This window comes from Cebus imitator, unplaced genomic scaffold (assembly GCF_001604975.1).
Source record: "Cebus imitator isolate Cc_AM_T3 unplaced genomic scaffold, Cebus_imitator-1.0 Scaffold98, whole genome shotgun sequence".
NCBI classification, from domain to species: domain Eukaryota; kingdom Metazoa; phylum Chordata; class Mammalia; order Primates; family Cebidae; genus Cebus; species Cebus imitator.
In genome coordinates, this window is record NW_016107413.1 from 3,984,357 (window position 1) to 4,000,382 (window position 16,026).

The 16,026-nt window shown below is 36.6% G+C and overlaps 1 pseudogene; it reads right to left on the bottom strand.

Annotated features, from left to right (window-relative positions):
- LOC108309845 overlaps positions 1-9,716 on the bottom strand; it is a 13,017-nt pseudogene extending 3,301 nt beyond the window's left edge.
- Positions 9,717-16,026: the final 6,310 nt, after the last annotated feature.

A 16,026-nucleotide genomic window follows, 5' to 3' on the forward strand; every position in this document is an offset into this window, starting at 1 on the left:
CTCAAATTTAGTTCTCTGGTTTGTGGAAGATAGGGATATAATTTTATTTTCTTCCACATGAGTGGTCAATTATTCCAATCTATTTTTTCCCTACGGAAGATATTTATTATTTAAAAAAACTGATATGTAATAGTTATATATATATGGGAGGACATGTGATATTTTGATGCTTGCATACAATGTATAGTAATTAAATCAGAGTCATTGAGATATCTATCACCACAAACATTTATCTTTTCTTTGTGTTGAGAACATTTTAATTATTCTCTTCTGGTTATTTTGGAATATATGATAAATTATTGTTAACTATAACTTCCCTATTGTACTAACAAATACTAGAACTGATCTATCAAACTATTTTTTTTTTTTTACCCATTAACCAACTCCTCCTTATCTTCTCACCTACTTCCCTTCCCAACTCTGGCAACTACCATTCTGCTGTCTATCTTTCTAAAGAATTTAAATACCACATTTTTCAGAAATAAATCCTAATATATAGTGGAGTCTCTTTGGGTTTAGCTTCTTTTGTGTTTCACTCTTTGTCCTTTGCCATGCAATTACAAATTGATTTGAATGTAATGGCTTAATAGCACACTTTGATATCTGGTAAGAAAAATTGTCTCATGCTATTTATTTAGTTGTGGTTTTAATGAAGCTATATATGCACACAGTTTAATAGTCAAATAGTTTTATATGGCTTTTTCCCCTTCAAAAACTGGCGGTTCTTACAGGCTCTTCTGTCCTGCTTTCCCTCTTTCGGAGGCAATAATCAAATAACTGTTAGATTCCTATTTGATGTTGAATTTTACATTGATATCTTACTATGCAAGATGAGGATTCAGCTGTCTTTGTTCCCTGTTGTAACCAGGTGTTTCAGGTTCTTGGACCCCCTCCCACAGGAATGGGGGAAGAGGCCATAGAGGAGCAGTGGGCTCCTTCAAGTAAATATCAGACCCAAAGAGTTTTGCAGAAAAGCAATTTATTAGGCAGAGAGAGAGAGAGAAAGAGAAGTAGGGAGAGAGAGAAAGCCAGCTCCCACGCTGTCGTGGCAGGGGATCCCAGAGAGGGAAATCCGCACAGGTAAGGGGCAGGGGGTCTTTTAATCTGAGAGTTAATCCCGTCCCATTCAAGTTCTTGTCCAGTGAGAGGAGTTTTTCCAAACTTTCGCTGGAGTGGCTGATCTTTGACTCTGACATCTGATTGGTTGTTCAACACACAGTCCTCCCATAGCTTTTCGCAGGCTTTCTAAACAAAGGGAGCTCACCTGGGCAGTCTACCTTCCTGCATGGGCGAAAGTTAGACAAAGACCTCTAAGCTCCCGGATGGAGACATAAAAGAAGGCAGGTTAGGCATGTTGCTGGGAAGTTCTTGCCTTTGAAACCACTCCCCTTGTGGACCCAGAAGAGAAGTTAACACATTCCTTCACTGTCCCCACTACACATGCACCACACCTATCTCCTACCCCCTCAATATCATTTTGGTTAGATAACTATTCACTAATTATATAACTCTGATACCCTCTTCACTGATGAGGTATTTAGCATAAAATGATCATTCTCCATTCTTCAAAAAAATTTTTTTTGAGACAGAGTCTCACTCTGTCACCCAGGCTGGAGTGCAGTGGTGCAATCTAGGCTCACTGCAGCCTCCGCCTCTGGGATTCAAGTGATTCTTTTTGTTTCAGTTAAGTTGAGCTCAAACTTAGTTTTGGCCTTTCTTCCCTACTGTGACAGCCTTGATTGCCTTGTTTCTCTGTCTAACTCTGCTACAGTTTTTGCTTTGACAGAGTTTATGTCTTTTGGTTCTAGAAAATGTTCTTAATTCTTTGTTGGTGGTTCTCTCTTCACTATTTTCCTTATTTTTCTTTCATGATCATACAGGGACCAGGATTTTTGCTGTTAGTTTTATCCTGTGGCTCTGCCATTTCTGAGGGCTGTGGAATTCTCATCTAGATCTCTGAAGCAGATAGGAAAAGAGAAGGAGAGTCACTTTGGGAGGTTTTTGTGGACCAGGTCTAGAACCAGTATGCAGCATTACATTTATATCCTGTGGAGGAAACACAGTTACATTTAGTTACACCCAATTGTAAGGCAAGTTGGGAAACTGTAGTCTAGCATGTGCCTGGGAGGAGAAAAAAACCAAGACTTTGATGAACATAAAGCAGTCTCTGCTACTGTTTGCCCTGCTGGTCACTTAGGATCTGTCTCACATTCTTTCTACACATAGGACATATTACCCCAGTCCTTCCCAAAGGCAGGTAACCCATCTGGTCACTGCATCCCATTATAACTCGTGGATTTCTGGGAGATATGCAGTCTTCTCTATGAGGGCTGGATGTGTCTATTTGTGAACTATTAACATTTGAACAAGGAGGAAAATATCTGCTCTCCTTACCCCTTCAGTGATGATGGTACAGGGACAAGGACAGCTCCTATCTGGAAAAGAAAAGGATGGGAGAGATACAGCAATCTCTGGCTCATAACTTCTGAAATTCTGTTAAGCATGCATTCAAAAGCCTGCCTAACCTGGAGTGGAAGAGATTTCTTAGTTTTCCCTGATTCTTCTTTTGGAGAGGTACTCCTTTGATCACTCTTCATGGCCCTTGAATCTTCTGGGAGGTCCTTTCTTGTCCATTATCGTTTATGCTCAGACAGAAACAGCCTTTGATGATGATACCTTTTTTTGGAAGTGTATGTGGCATTTATGTCCCTTCCTTTCCAAGTGTTATATTGAGGCTTTTCCAAGCCAGGCTTTTTAACACCAGCCTCATAATTTCTTTGGCAGTTCCACCAACATTTTGATGTTTTTTGATCTATTTGATTTTAGAAAATTTTATGCTAGTCACCAGTCATATAGATTTTTCCTAGGCATAATTATTAAGGTTCGCCTGTTTATTTCTTCACTCTTATATGTCTCTACTTAAACGTGGCTCCTCTGAGTTGTGGCTTATTGGGAGGGTGGTATCTTTGTTCTGATACCTGTTGCAAAGCTGAGTCACTTAGCAGAAAAAGCTCACTGGACTTTGTTCTTCAACGTGTTAAAAAAAAATCTGTCTTATTATATGGGTAAAGAAAAGCCAGATTCTTCAAACCCTGTAAAGTCCTTGAATGTTGGGCTTTTTCTATTCTCTTCTGTTATTGCCTGAAAAACAGGCAAATTCTTGCCTAAACTCCTGTCTTTCATGTCATATCTTGCTGAAGGCAGGGCAATTGTAGCCAAAACACATGATCTGTCCAACACTTTCTAAACACTTCCTCTAGGGCTATAGATTCAGTAAGGTGTGGCCTGTCTTCAAGTTATCACAAATGGCAGTTTTATCAAATGTTTTACCTGGCATTACAGGGTCTACGGCCTTCCACCCTGTCTTGTTTGTTTACTTAAATGCCATCTCAACTCTGAATATTTTAGTTTAGTTTAGTTTTGTTATAATACAGTCCCATTTCAGGGTAATAGGTTCTATGTAGGTTAAAATATGAAACAGTTGTGATAAATTCTCAAATCATAATGGCTTAATACAGTAAAAGCTTATACCTTGCTTACCTGAAGCCTAGTGTGATATTCAGCAGACAGCCTTGTGTATAGTTATTTAGGGAATGAAGTTCTTTCAGTTTAGTGGCATCAAAGTTTATACTGGATCCTTTGCATCTGATTAGCAAAAAGGGGAAAATAAGATATTTTCCTATAGGAAGTTTTGGTGAAACACCTCACTCTCATCCACATTTTAATGGCCAGAATTCAGTCACGTGGTCAAACTTCCTTGCAAGGGAGGCTGACAAGTGTGGTCTAGGTGTGTTCCCAGAAGGAAAAGGAAGCTGACTTTGGTGAAAATGTAGTACTAGCTGCCACATCTTTTGTTTTACCACCTTTAGAGACTAAGACTTCCCCTGCCAGGATTGGAGAATGGCAGTTTTCTGCCTATTCTGAGTGGAGTTGAGACTTAGGATCTAACTGGTTCTTAAATAGATTCTCAACCAATATAAGCAGTCTAGCGACTAAACCTTCAATCTTTGCTCGTCTCCTATTCTTCCAGAGGTATGTTTGATATTGCAATTCCTGATCCCTTTCGGCAGCGTAAATTTGTTTGTCTTGACTTTCTACAATGCCGATTTAGGCTTTAGTTTTTTTCAGATCTGATAGATGATTTGCAAAACATCCATCTGTTTTTTAATTTCCCCAATTTTGTTGCTACTGTGTACTCTTCTGTTTTCTCTGTCCTTGTGGGTTTGAGACTTACAGAAAATTCCATGTGAAATCATTTTAATAAGTCTTTAGGAAAGAAGAGGGGTAACTACATGTATTTAATCCAACATCTTTCCCCCCCTCAGTACTTTTCACAATTTTCTTGGAATAACTTCTCATCTTTACAGGAAATGTTTGAATATATTTTGATACATTAGTAGCAGCATAGATATACATCCAGTAAAAAGAATGTAAGCCCCTTTCCATGTAACTTAAAGAGATGTCCAACGTACTGTGTTAAAAAAAAGAGCTGGGCAGTAGTTAGAGTGGCAAAATCAGATCTTATACAGGAATTATTGCAGTCAGAAAAAAGAGATTTTACTATAGAAATGAAGTCAATTCCAAATACAGCAAGGACAAGCGGGGATTTACAGCCAAGAAGCAGGATGGGGGCTGGTGGATAGAAAATTATCAAAAGATACTTCCTCTTAGGTGGATAGAAATTACTAAGAGGAAACACCAAGGATAAGGGGGATTCTGGCTAAACTGACTTGACAGGATTCTTCTAAAACTGAGTGACATGGGCTTGAGAAGGATGGACATGAAGACCAAGGCCAAAGTTTAGTTGAGAAGAGAACTTAGAGAAACCTAACATGGTTAGTCAAGAAAAGAGTGGTCAAGAAAAGAGTCTTTGTCAACTGTTAAATGACTTAATAAAGGTGGCGTGTGGGTGCGTATGCACGTGTGTGTGTAAAACATGGCTATGTGACTACGGGAAAGGATACACTCCAGCTGATTAACATTGGTTACCTGGCTGGGGAAAGGAGTCCTGTGCTTGGGAGGAGAAAATAGAGTGAAGAAAGAAGGCAAGTGGAAGAAAAGTAAACTATTTAAAGAAAGGAGTCTACAAAGATAGCATTTGTTGTATCATTCCATTTATTTAAAATTTACAATATATACAGATATGCATATACTGTATGTCTAAAGACACGTTTGAAAGAGTGCTAAAGATATGTTAATTTTGGTGTGGCAGATTAAAAATGGCCATGAATTTCTTGACATGCCTGCTATCAAAAGATGGGCAACTGTGAACCTTTGTCTTGGACCTGTGCAAGCTCTGTGACTGCTTTCACCAACAGAATGTAGCAGAGGTGATGTTCTACCAGTTTCCAGGGTTAGGCCTAAAGAGAATAGTATCTTCCAATTTCTTCTTTTGGAACATTGGCTCTTGGAGCCCTAAGCCACCATGTAAGAAGTCTTACAGCCCCAGGCCCTAGAGGATGAAGTGACATGTAAAGAGAGAGGCCAAAGAGCTAGTCATGTGTGTGAAGATACACCTTTGGAAAAAAATATTTCTAAAGACATACTTGAAAGGATGCTTAACACAATGATAATAATGTATCATGTTTGAGCTAGCATTTTAGATGATTTACTTTCTCGCTCAGACTTGCAAAAGAGGTTATATAGTAATGTAGTTGAAAGTATGCATACTGAAGCCAGACTACCTGCGTTCAAATACCATACCTGTCACTCATTAATCTGGGACAAGTTAACTAACCTATGTGCCTCAATTTCCTTTTCTATGAAATGGGAATATTAGTACCTGCCTGATGAGATTGTTATGAAGATTAAATGAACTAATTCACATAAAGAACTTACAAGAGTGTCTAATAAGTGTTAACTACCATTAGCAATAATGTATCATTCAAATTATTTTCTCTGAGCTTATGGAAAAAAAGATACCAAAGATGGCAATATGGAAACACACTAGCCTTCACTCCTAAATTCTTTGTTAATGAACTCTATATATAGACTTAAGGAAGTATAGATAGAATCTCACACATAAGGAATTTTGAGGTTCATGACATTCTTATGTATAAAGTACCAAATGGGTGCCTACAAGATAGTAAAATATAGCTTAATTCTGTTTTGTAAATATTTAGACTAAATCAGGTAGGAGCCACAGTTTTAGGAGCTGCAAGAAAATTAAGTAATCCCCAAAAGTTGAATAATTTGTTGAAGATTAGGATTGTGGCCAGCAATGGAAAGGTGTTAAATGCCAATGTTCTTTAAGAAGTTAGAACTTATGTTTCTGTAGGAAAACTATGGTATTTAATGAGCTCTTTGGTTAGATCCTATCTCACCAAAGTTTTAACTCCAGTTTATTGGGAAATATTTTTCCTCTGAAATTGAATGTATGACAATAAAGGTAATAAATGAGAAACACAGAATTCCATCCATTGCTTTATTTAAAATAAAGCATTATCTATAGATTAGTTTCCCAAAAACTGTGCCAATGCAAGCAAATTAAGTGGAAAAGAAATTCTGATGATAGATACAGGCCAATAAAACTTACTGTGAATGTATTTTGGATTTCAGTCATGCACATTGACTTTTTACTTTTATTTGAATGCATTTATTAGCTGTGCTGCAGTCTTCATTCTGGCTATTCTGAAATGCCCAAATTATGTGGTAATAAGATGCATATTACCCAGTTCTCAAAAATTATTAAACTACAAATGGATCTTTCTCCATGATATTTTCATGTTAGAGGGTAAAATATGTTGTTTTATCTTCTTAAGTTTCATAAATTTCGATCTTGATGGGGAATGAAGAAAATACAGGAAATAAACATAATTTCCTCCTTCCTAGAGTAATGTCAAATAATGTCTCAATTCTGGTCTTCATTTAATTCAAGTGGGATGTATATTTGAGTGTCTAATCTACGTAAACCAGTCTGTAGAATTTAATGGAAGATTTAAAGATTCAAAAGGAGTTGAAGCCTCATTTTGAAGGCAAATTATATGTAACTGTGATATAAGGCAATATGAGGTAAGAGCTATGTTATTTTATATAATACATATATTATGACCTAATTCTAAAAAGAGAATATCAGAAGTCAAGAATGCAATAGAGATAAAAATCCACAGTACTGTGGGATCCCAGAGAATGAAAATATTATTTTTCAGGAGAATCAGGTAAGGAATTTTAGCTGGGTCCTGAGAATAACCAGGATTTTGAGTAATAGAGAAGGGACCATGTAAACAACAGTGTGCGAATGTCTAATACAACCAGTCAATAGCATAGGATCTGTTTGCAGAGTATATGAAGGTAGGCAATAAAGCTCCAACTGTACTAATCTGTGGTAGTTCAGATGTTTGAAGACTTGGCCCTGAGTTTTTAGGCACACTCAGTGATTAGCCTAGATTAGCAGTCTCCCAATTATCTTACTTGGAAAGCTAGTTCAACAAAGTGTCTGGAGGTATTCTTAGAAAAAAATGGTTCCATAATTAAAGAAGTTTTGGAAATCGTAGGCTAAAACAACCTAAACAAAAGCAGGACTTTTCAGTGCCTTTACTATGCTAGCATACTGAGTTAATCTTCTAATGAATTCTTGGCTATCTTTTCAGTGTTTTGAAAATATTGTTTAGTTTGTTTGAAATACCTGATATTCATACTAGGTCTCTTTAATTAATGTAATTTAACTTACTGTTTTTTTCTTCTTTACTTTCTTTTTTTTCCTCTTCTTCTGTCCCTGTTTCTTTCCTTTCTCTTAATTTTTTTCTTTTCTTAATTTTTTCTATTCCAAGAAATTTAAAAATTATAATTTCAAGAACTCTGTGACCTCAAAGTTTGTGCTAATTATAGAGAATGAAGTATATGTCTTTAAGAAATTGATTCTTAAAATACTGATAAAAATAAGTATTTGCCACTGTTGAAATGATCTCTGATCTTACACTACTATCCTTCTAATGATGGCATATGGTTGTTCTTACATTCTTAATGTAAAAATAATTCCTTCTAATTAGAAGAGGATATCTTTATATTTTTTCTCTAATGTTATCCTGGAGTGCAGCTTCTAAGTGGTGAGGAAAATATGGGACACTTCTCTGCCAGATCGGCTGAATCACTCTGCAGGTCAATGGGTGATACGTTTCCATCAGACTCCCTAAAATTATTATCTTTTTGGGTTGCTCTCAGGCTTGCTAAATGCATGCACTGAAAATCAAGCATTTTTCTTATTGTCATTAAAGTATGTAAGAGGTGGAGCTAGAATTGGAACCCAGGAATCTCTGATTTCAAAATCACCACATTTTATTGCCTGCTGCTATGGCAAATTAGAACTACCACCAAAGAGAAGCTACCATTCTTTATGTCTATCCTGATAACCTATAAAATCTGAGAAACATATGTTAGGCTCTGATCCAGAGTTTTGAAATAATTCCTTTGTGGAGGTGTCAATTAACATGCAAACAACAGACAAGCAAATAGAAAACACACAAATAGAACAGAGAAATGAAAAAATATAGTTTTTAAATAATGTAAACAAATGATATGTTTTGAGATCCAGTAATAATGACATCACTATGCATATGAATGAAAGATAAAATCTCATTTGGATTAAATAAAAACCCTTTGAGATTGACACATCCTGCAAAAATATGTAGGAGAATAAATTGTTTATAGATTGTGGCAAATTTAAAGACTATTGGTCAAGAACTCTGTACAATTTAGAAGACATTTTAAAGGAATAAATACTGTAAAAATGTAGGTATAAAACAAGAAAGATAAAAACAGAAATGAGTAACATTCCTTGTGAGAGGAAGAGAACACATGATATAAAGTAGTGGAGCAATAAAAAGAAATCTTTAATTGGAGCACTGAGAGACACTAAATTTTCCTTTACACAAGTTTAGTGGAGACCAGTCACTTTTCAGTACATGCTCCTCAGGCTGTATTGGGACTAGAGGTGTGAATAAGGAACCAGCTAAAGTGTGGAATCGGTTTTTTAAAAATGTGAAAATGCTTAAGGTTGACATTTGTTAAAACCCATTCCACTAAAATGGTATAATTTTTAATAAATACACAAGAAACCAAAATGTTAAAAGATAAATTAATCTTCTCTTTTCAGATCTTTTGGAGCTGTGCTATTCTCACCCCTACTGTGACTCTTTCACTTGAAAATTATTCACAACAAAAGGACAAGTCTCTCATTTTTGTGGCCACAGGGAATAAGAGAGATGCTATTTAAATTGTAAAAGTCCTCTTAAAAATGCTTTCTTTGTAATAAAGACAATACTTAAATCTGAAGAAGAATTCCTTTTTACATTTGTTACTTAAAATACTGCACGGTTTCAATTGATCATCTTGATGACTTTCATTATTAAATATGGAATAAATTCCCCTTTGCTCCATTAGGCTATTTAACTTTAATTTTCATAATGTAATGCAGTAGGAAAGGTTAAGGGTTCCCCTCCTAAAACCCAAGTAGAAAATTTCATTCATCTTCTAGGCAAGAATGGCTATAACAAAAGATCAAGTTTCACAGGTGCTCAAGGAAATAGGTTCTAGGAGGCAGCAAAGGACCTAAGGCCCTTTGGAAAGGTTTTCCAGGAATTAAATGTTTTCCATTGTGACTGTTTATTTCCTTCTCCTTCCCCTTGCTAAATACTAACCCTCCAATCCATGAGGGGACATTTTTCCTTCTGGGTTGTAGGGGTGACAGAACTCTTCTCTTCTGTCTTGAAACATACCATGCACGAGTGGGGAGAGGTCATCAGAGAGTTGGTCCTATCTCTATCCCTAAAGCCACAATTTTTTTTTCTTAAAGTATGTTCAATAGAAAAAAAAAAGGGTTCTTTGTCACTGAAGAACTTCAGAGGTTCATGTAGAGCGGTAGTTCTCAAGCAACCGTGCAAGGGAATTACGAGCCGGGTTTGTTGAACAAATTGCTAAACCTCAATCCCAGAATTGCTGATTTGGTAGGAATGGGGTGTGGGAAGAGATTGCATTTCTAACAAGTTCCCAGGTAGCTCCTGCTGCTGGTCTGTGGAACACACTTTAAGAGCCACCTTAGAGTTCTAGTAGGTGAGCTGTGACTCACTTGTGTGCCTCAAATGAATTTCAAATGAACTGAAATAGGACCTAATTTTGAGGAGTAGCAAGTGGATCACAGAGTAGCCAGAGCCAAAAGTCTGTTGCCTGTGGCTGAGATGAGCCTTGTCTGTTTATCCCAGTGTGCCATATTAATATTATTATTTTCTAAATGTGCCATGACATGATAAAATTGGGGGTGCAATCAATTATAGAACCTTAGGTTTCCAATGATTTGATTCTATTGGGAAAAAACTCAGTAGGCACAACTTGTTGTCTTTGAAATACAATATTTAAAATGCTGTAATGAATCCTCCAATTATTCCCCAAACAGTTACACTTTGTAAGAAGAAGATAAAAGAATGAGAATATTTGTTGAGCAAATTTTCTGTGGCAGGTGCTTTGTGGCTAAGTATATATAACTATGTTATCACATTTAGTTCTCACCATAACTTATTGAGGTAGGTATTATTTTGTTCTTCTTCACCTAACTGGGATTTAAAATACATTGTAATTTTCTCAAGGTCACAGAGCTGGTAAGTGGAACCAGAGTTAAATCCAATTATTTCTGATTTGAGGTTCTAAGCTCTATCACATTGTCTCAGGGATGAAGCAAATGAAGGGACCCTTTCCTTACATCATCTGAAATGGAATCAGCTTCAGAAACAGTTAAGCCAAGTGGAGGTCATATGTACATTCTCAGTGAAGAGGCCATTAAGGAAAGTATTCCTTTATTGGCTTACCCAACTCAGATACTTTTAGCTTGCAGGGGATTATTTAGCTAGAAGTTTTGAGGATGTGGTTACCATGTCTCTTCATGAATGTGTGTGTATTTCCCTTTGATGTTTAGCTGCAGTTGACACCTGTAGTGTTTCATAATTTCTGGCTATAGCATATAGGCCCATATAGTTGATATGAAGTATGATGAACTGGACAGCTAAATGATTATAGGTGAATTTACTCAATACGGGTTTGAGTATCAAAGTTTTTGGGTGTTTTCCTACCTTCCACATCTCTTTGTGGAGACTATCCAGAGACCTTTGTCTAGAAACCCTCTCTGATGGCCACTGGGGCCAGCCTTCTCTGTGATTTAGACTCTTCCACCATTTCATGTCTGTACCTTTTTATACCACCTTAATTTCTAATTCACGAACAATCTTTACACTTAATTTGCATTTTTATTTTACGTGGGCCCCAATTAATCACTTGTAACATTAAAAGGGCTCATTAATATCTCTTATTGTGACTCCCCTCACATTTATTCCATTTGCTATTTCCCCATTTGTAATGGGGTGCCTAAACAGAGGTTTTAACTGATGATACATTAATTATTTCAGCAAGTCTTTTTTCCTTTTAATTTAAAATAAAAAGTCACCTACAAATATATTGAATGCATATACAGATTGATAAAAGTGCCTCTATTTTACAGAGAAAGCTAAGAGGTAACTGAAAAATCATCATACAAGCATTTTAGCAGACCATGACTAGGAATATACATTACCCAATTTTTTTCGGCCACATGTAATAGCTTTACACATTAAGGTACCCAAAATGAATGTGTACATTAACACTACACAAAAATATACTCACTCTACAGTACACACAAATAACATACAAACAAAATTATGGCAAGTAACCAATGTTTAGGTATTCTATCTTACTTAGAAATTATGTAGAATGACCTATTAGCTAACTCAATTTAATATTAAGATTTTAAGTTACCTAAGATCTTAGAAATTATTTGTAAGCTGAAATATTATATCATAATTACTGTTGATATAAAGTTTGTCACAATGATTCAAATTAGTTTTACACAAATTTGTATTTTTTAGAAGCTTAAATACGATGTTGGAGTCATGTTATGAAGTTCATATTAGCTAGTTTCTTCATTAAGAGAAATTTAACTCATAAAAATAAAAAATAAATTTCTGTTTAATTCTGGTAAATTAGAGAAGAGACATAGCTCTTAAAAAAATGTAAACATGTTACATGTAAATCCATGTAATCAAACCTTAGTAATGTGATCTTGGATTCTTAAAATATTCCTGAGCTAGCAGCTTCTGTAAGAGGAATTTTTTCTTACATTCTTAGCATATTCAACTTATTAGAAATTCAGTTTCCTTATTGTATTGAGAGTTATGGGAATATTAGAGATACTTGCTTAGACCGTGTTGATAGCTATCTCTATAAACTAATTAGAATGGCACTCACTTAAGAGACATTATAATTTAAATGATTAACTCTACTCTCCGGAGAGAGAAAAACATTTTGTATTTATATAACAAGAGGTCAAGATTTACCTCAATTACAGATACACAGTCAGACATAGAGGCACATAGCGAGCTCAGTAGCTAAGTTGTACAACTTCAGCTACGGGTCAAAGGTAAACAGAGAAAAACAAAACAAAACAAAAATCCCTGGCTCAGATCTCAAAGCATTTTCTTCTTCTTAGAGGGTGTGAATTCCTAATTGACTTGTGCTCACAAGTAGACATACAGACAAGCAGACAAATATAACTAACAAATCAGATTTTCTCTTATCTTTCATCCAACTTGGGTGCTTGGGATAACAGCAATCCACCTAAGAAAATGCTCTCATCAGTTGAGATAATTCACCAAGAGTTAGACCATAAACCAAATTCTCAATCATTGCTGCCATGAATGGGGAATATCTTCTTAGTTGTCTACATACCAGTAAAAAAATAAAACACAAAATCAGTAGAGAGGAAAGAAAAATCCTAGAGAAACTGTTGAAACAAACATCCCAGAGAAATTATCAGCAAAGATAAGCTTCTATTGCCCCTGGGATTCACTGTAGAAGCCAAGAAAAGATGTGCTTGGGTTTAAATAGCCCATGGAGCATGCTTCTCTGGCAGCACAGTTTACATGACTCTGTCGTGTCAGTCCAGTTGGGAATCCCAGTGTGTGACCTGCAATAGTGCTAAAGAGTAATTATCGAAAAGGTAAAAACATGACATTGATAGGCATAAGATTTAAACACATGTCAAATATTGTATTTAACTCAATTAATGATGGGATCAATAAGATGTAATGAACAAAGTACATTTACATTGCTGTGAACATAAATCACTTGCATTCCTATGGAAAGAGAAACTTGTTTTACCATCTAAGTTAACTTCTATCTCTACAGAATCAGTTAAAGACAATCAAAGGTGTACATCTGTATAGAATCCAAAAATCCCCAGAGAGTTTACTAGACCCTGTCCAGCATTCCACTGAAAGGACACTCAGTAATCCTCTCTCGCCCTTTTCCAATTCTATGTCAATTTCTTCTGACACTGGGAAATATTAGCAAACAAAACTTACAGAAATTTATACCTTTGTGGAGGTTGCGATTTTGTTGGGAAAAATAGACAATACACAGTAAAACTAATGAATAAAGGTATAGAAAGTGTTAAATGCTATGGAAAAAGGAAAAAAGAGAGCAGGGAAAATGAGATTGGAGTTCTGGGTTGTGGAGGGCAGGGTGGAGTATTAGCATGGTCCAGGTGAAGTCCCAGAGAAGGTGATATTTGAACAATGACCCAAAGGGGATGAGGGAGTTAGTAAAAAAATACATTGGACAAGGGCGTTCTGGATGGAGATAGTAATTAAAACAGAGTCCCTAATATGTGACTTGTTCAAAGGACAGTGAAAAGGCTAGTGTGGCAGGAATGGGGTAAGTGAGGTGGAGAGGAGGTGATGAAGTCAGGGAAGAAAAGGGCAGCCAGATCATGTGAGGCCTCGTGGACCATTTCAAGGTCTTGGCTTTTATTCTGAGTATTCTACTTTTAGGGTTTTAAGCAGAAGGGTGATGTGATCTGACATATGTTTTAAAAGGATTACTCTGGATGTTGTGATGAAAATAACAGATGGTAGGAAGGTGAAAGTAGAAGCAGATAGTCTTACTGGGAAGTTATTGAAGTAAGCCAGGTGAGAGATTAGGGTGGCCTAGGCCAGAATGCTAGCAATGATGGTCATGAGAAATGGCAGACTCTGGATATACTTTAAAGGTACAGCCCAGAAGATTTGCTGATAGCTTGAATTTTCATATGAGAAAAAGAAAGTAGTCAAAGATGACTGTAAGATTTTGGCCTGAGTATATGGAAAGATGGAGTTGCCATCCATTGAGATAGGGGAAAGCTGCAGGTAGATAAGATTTACACATTGTGGAGTATTATAAAAATAGCCAGAGATTGTTTATCCTTTTGCATAAATTTCCTTGCAATGTGACACTGCATCAAGAGATAGAGTCTCTTTCCTCATCCCTTGAGGATTGAGGTATCCTGGCTGACAGACTGCCAGTCTCCAGGCATGTTTGAGAACTCAGCTGACCACAGATGCATGAGATCATCCAGCTGCCCAATATCCAGGGAGGTGTCTGAGAGAGCTCAGCGGAGATCAGGAAAGCCAGCTTAGACCAGAAGAGCTACCCAGCTGACATAGAGAATGATGACATCATGAGTTTAAGTCACTGAGAACCTTAAAACCAATTTATTTTCTCACAGTTCTGTTGACTAGCAGACCGACATCAAGGTGTTGGCAGGGCAGTGCTCCTCCAGAGGGCGCTAGGGAACAATCCTGCCTTACCTCTTTCTAGCTCCCAGTGGCTCCTGACAGTTCTTGGCATTCCTTGTCTTGTAACAGCTTCGCTCTAATCTCGGCCCCCATCTTCTTCATGTGTCTCTGTGTCTTCAGATGATCTTCTTATAAGGATACCAGTTATTTGATTCATGGCCCCCCGATCCAGTTTGACCTCATTTTAACATTTGCAAAGATGTATGGTATTTCCAAATAAGGTCACACTCACAGGTACTGGGAGTTAGGACTTCAGTATTACTTTTTAAGGACACAATTCTACCCACAACAAGTGGTGCTTGTTTTAAGCCAGTATGTTTTAGGGCATTTTATTATATAGCAAACTCTAACTAATAAAGGGAGGAAAAAAGATGACCCCTTCTGAAGAATTTTGCTATACCACAGAGCAGAAAAGCAGGATAATAGCTGGTGGCAAGAAAGGGGATAAATAAAAGTTTTTTAAAGATGTAAGAAATAATAGAATGATATTTGTAAAAGCCAGTATGCTTTGGGGTATTTGTTATATAGCAAACTCTAATAAAGGAAAATAAAGAATTCAAGTTTGGACATGTTAAACTTAACGTTATCTCTTTGTCTGGCCTTACTTTCATTTATAGATTTTTTCCATATTTCACTGAGAAAAGAAAGGGAATCAGAGGAGAATTTTCACCAGCCTCTTACATCCAATTTACCTTTCTGTTTGCATTGATTTTATACACTTTGTCTTCCCATCAGGTACTGTAGGTGAAGTATTTGTGTTCCAGTCTAAGGCCAACCTCATTGTTTATGCACCTCTTGCCTATGTAAGGACTGCACTTCAATCTTTGACCCTTTTTCTTCTCTATAATTATTTATTCCCTCTCAATTAGACAGTCCCATCAGCATACAAATATGCAATTACAAACACCATGCTATTATTTCTTACATCTTTAAAAAACTTTTCTTTATCCCCTTTCTTGCCATGAGGTATTGTCCTGTTTTTCTGCTGTGTGGTATAGCAAAATTCTTCAAAGGGGGTCATCTGTTTTCTCCCAAGTTTTCTTATGAGTCCATTCCAGTCATGCTTTTGCCCTCTTGGCACACACATGCCACTTCACTGAAACTTTCTCAAGATCATTGCTAACCTCTACGTCACTAGTGATTATATCTCAGTTCTTACATTACGTGGCTTAGCATCAGCCTTTGGCATGGTTGATTTCGTTCTCTCATCCTTAAAAAACTTGCTTTACTTGGTTTCCAGAGTACCACATGACTTCCATGTTTGCTCCTCTGCTAGTTTTGCAGAAGTCAAGAACCCTTTTGGTCTGTACTGTGTAAAAGTTTAAAGTCACTTCCTGACTGTATTAGAAAATATAATATTTTACTTCCCCATGTCTGACTGATTTTTTCACTGTTC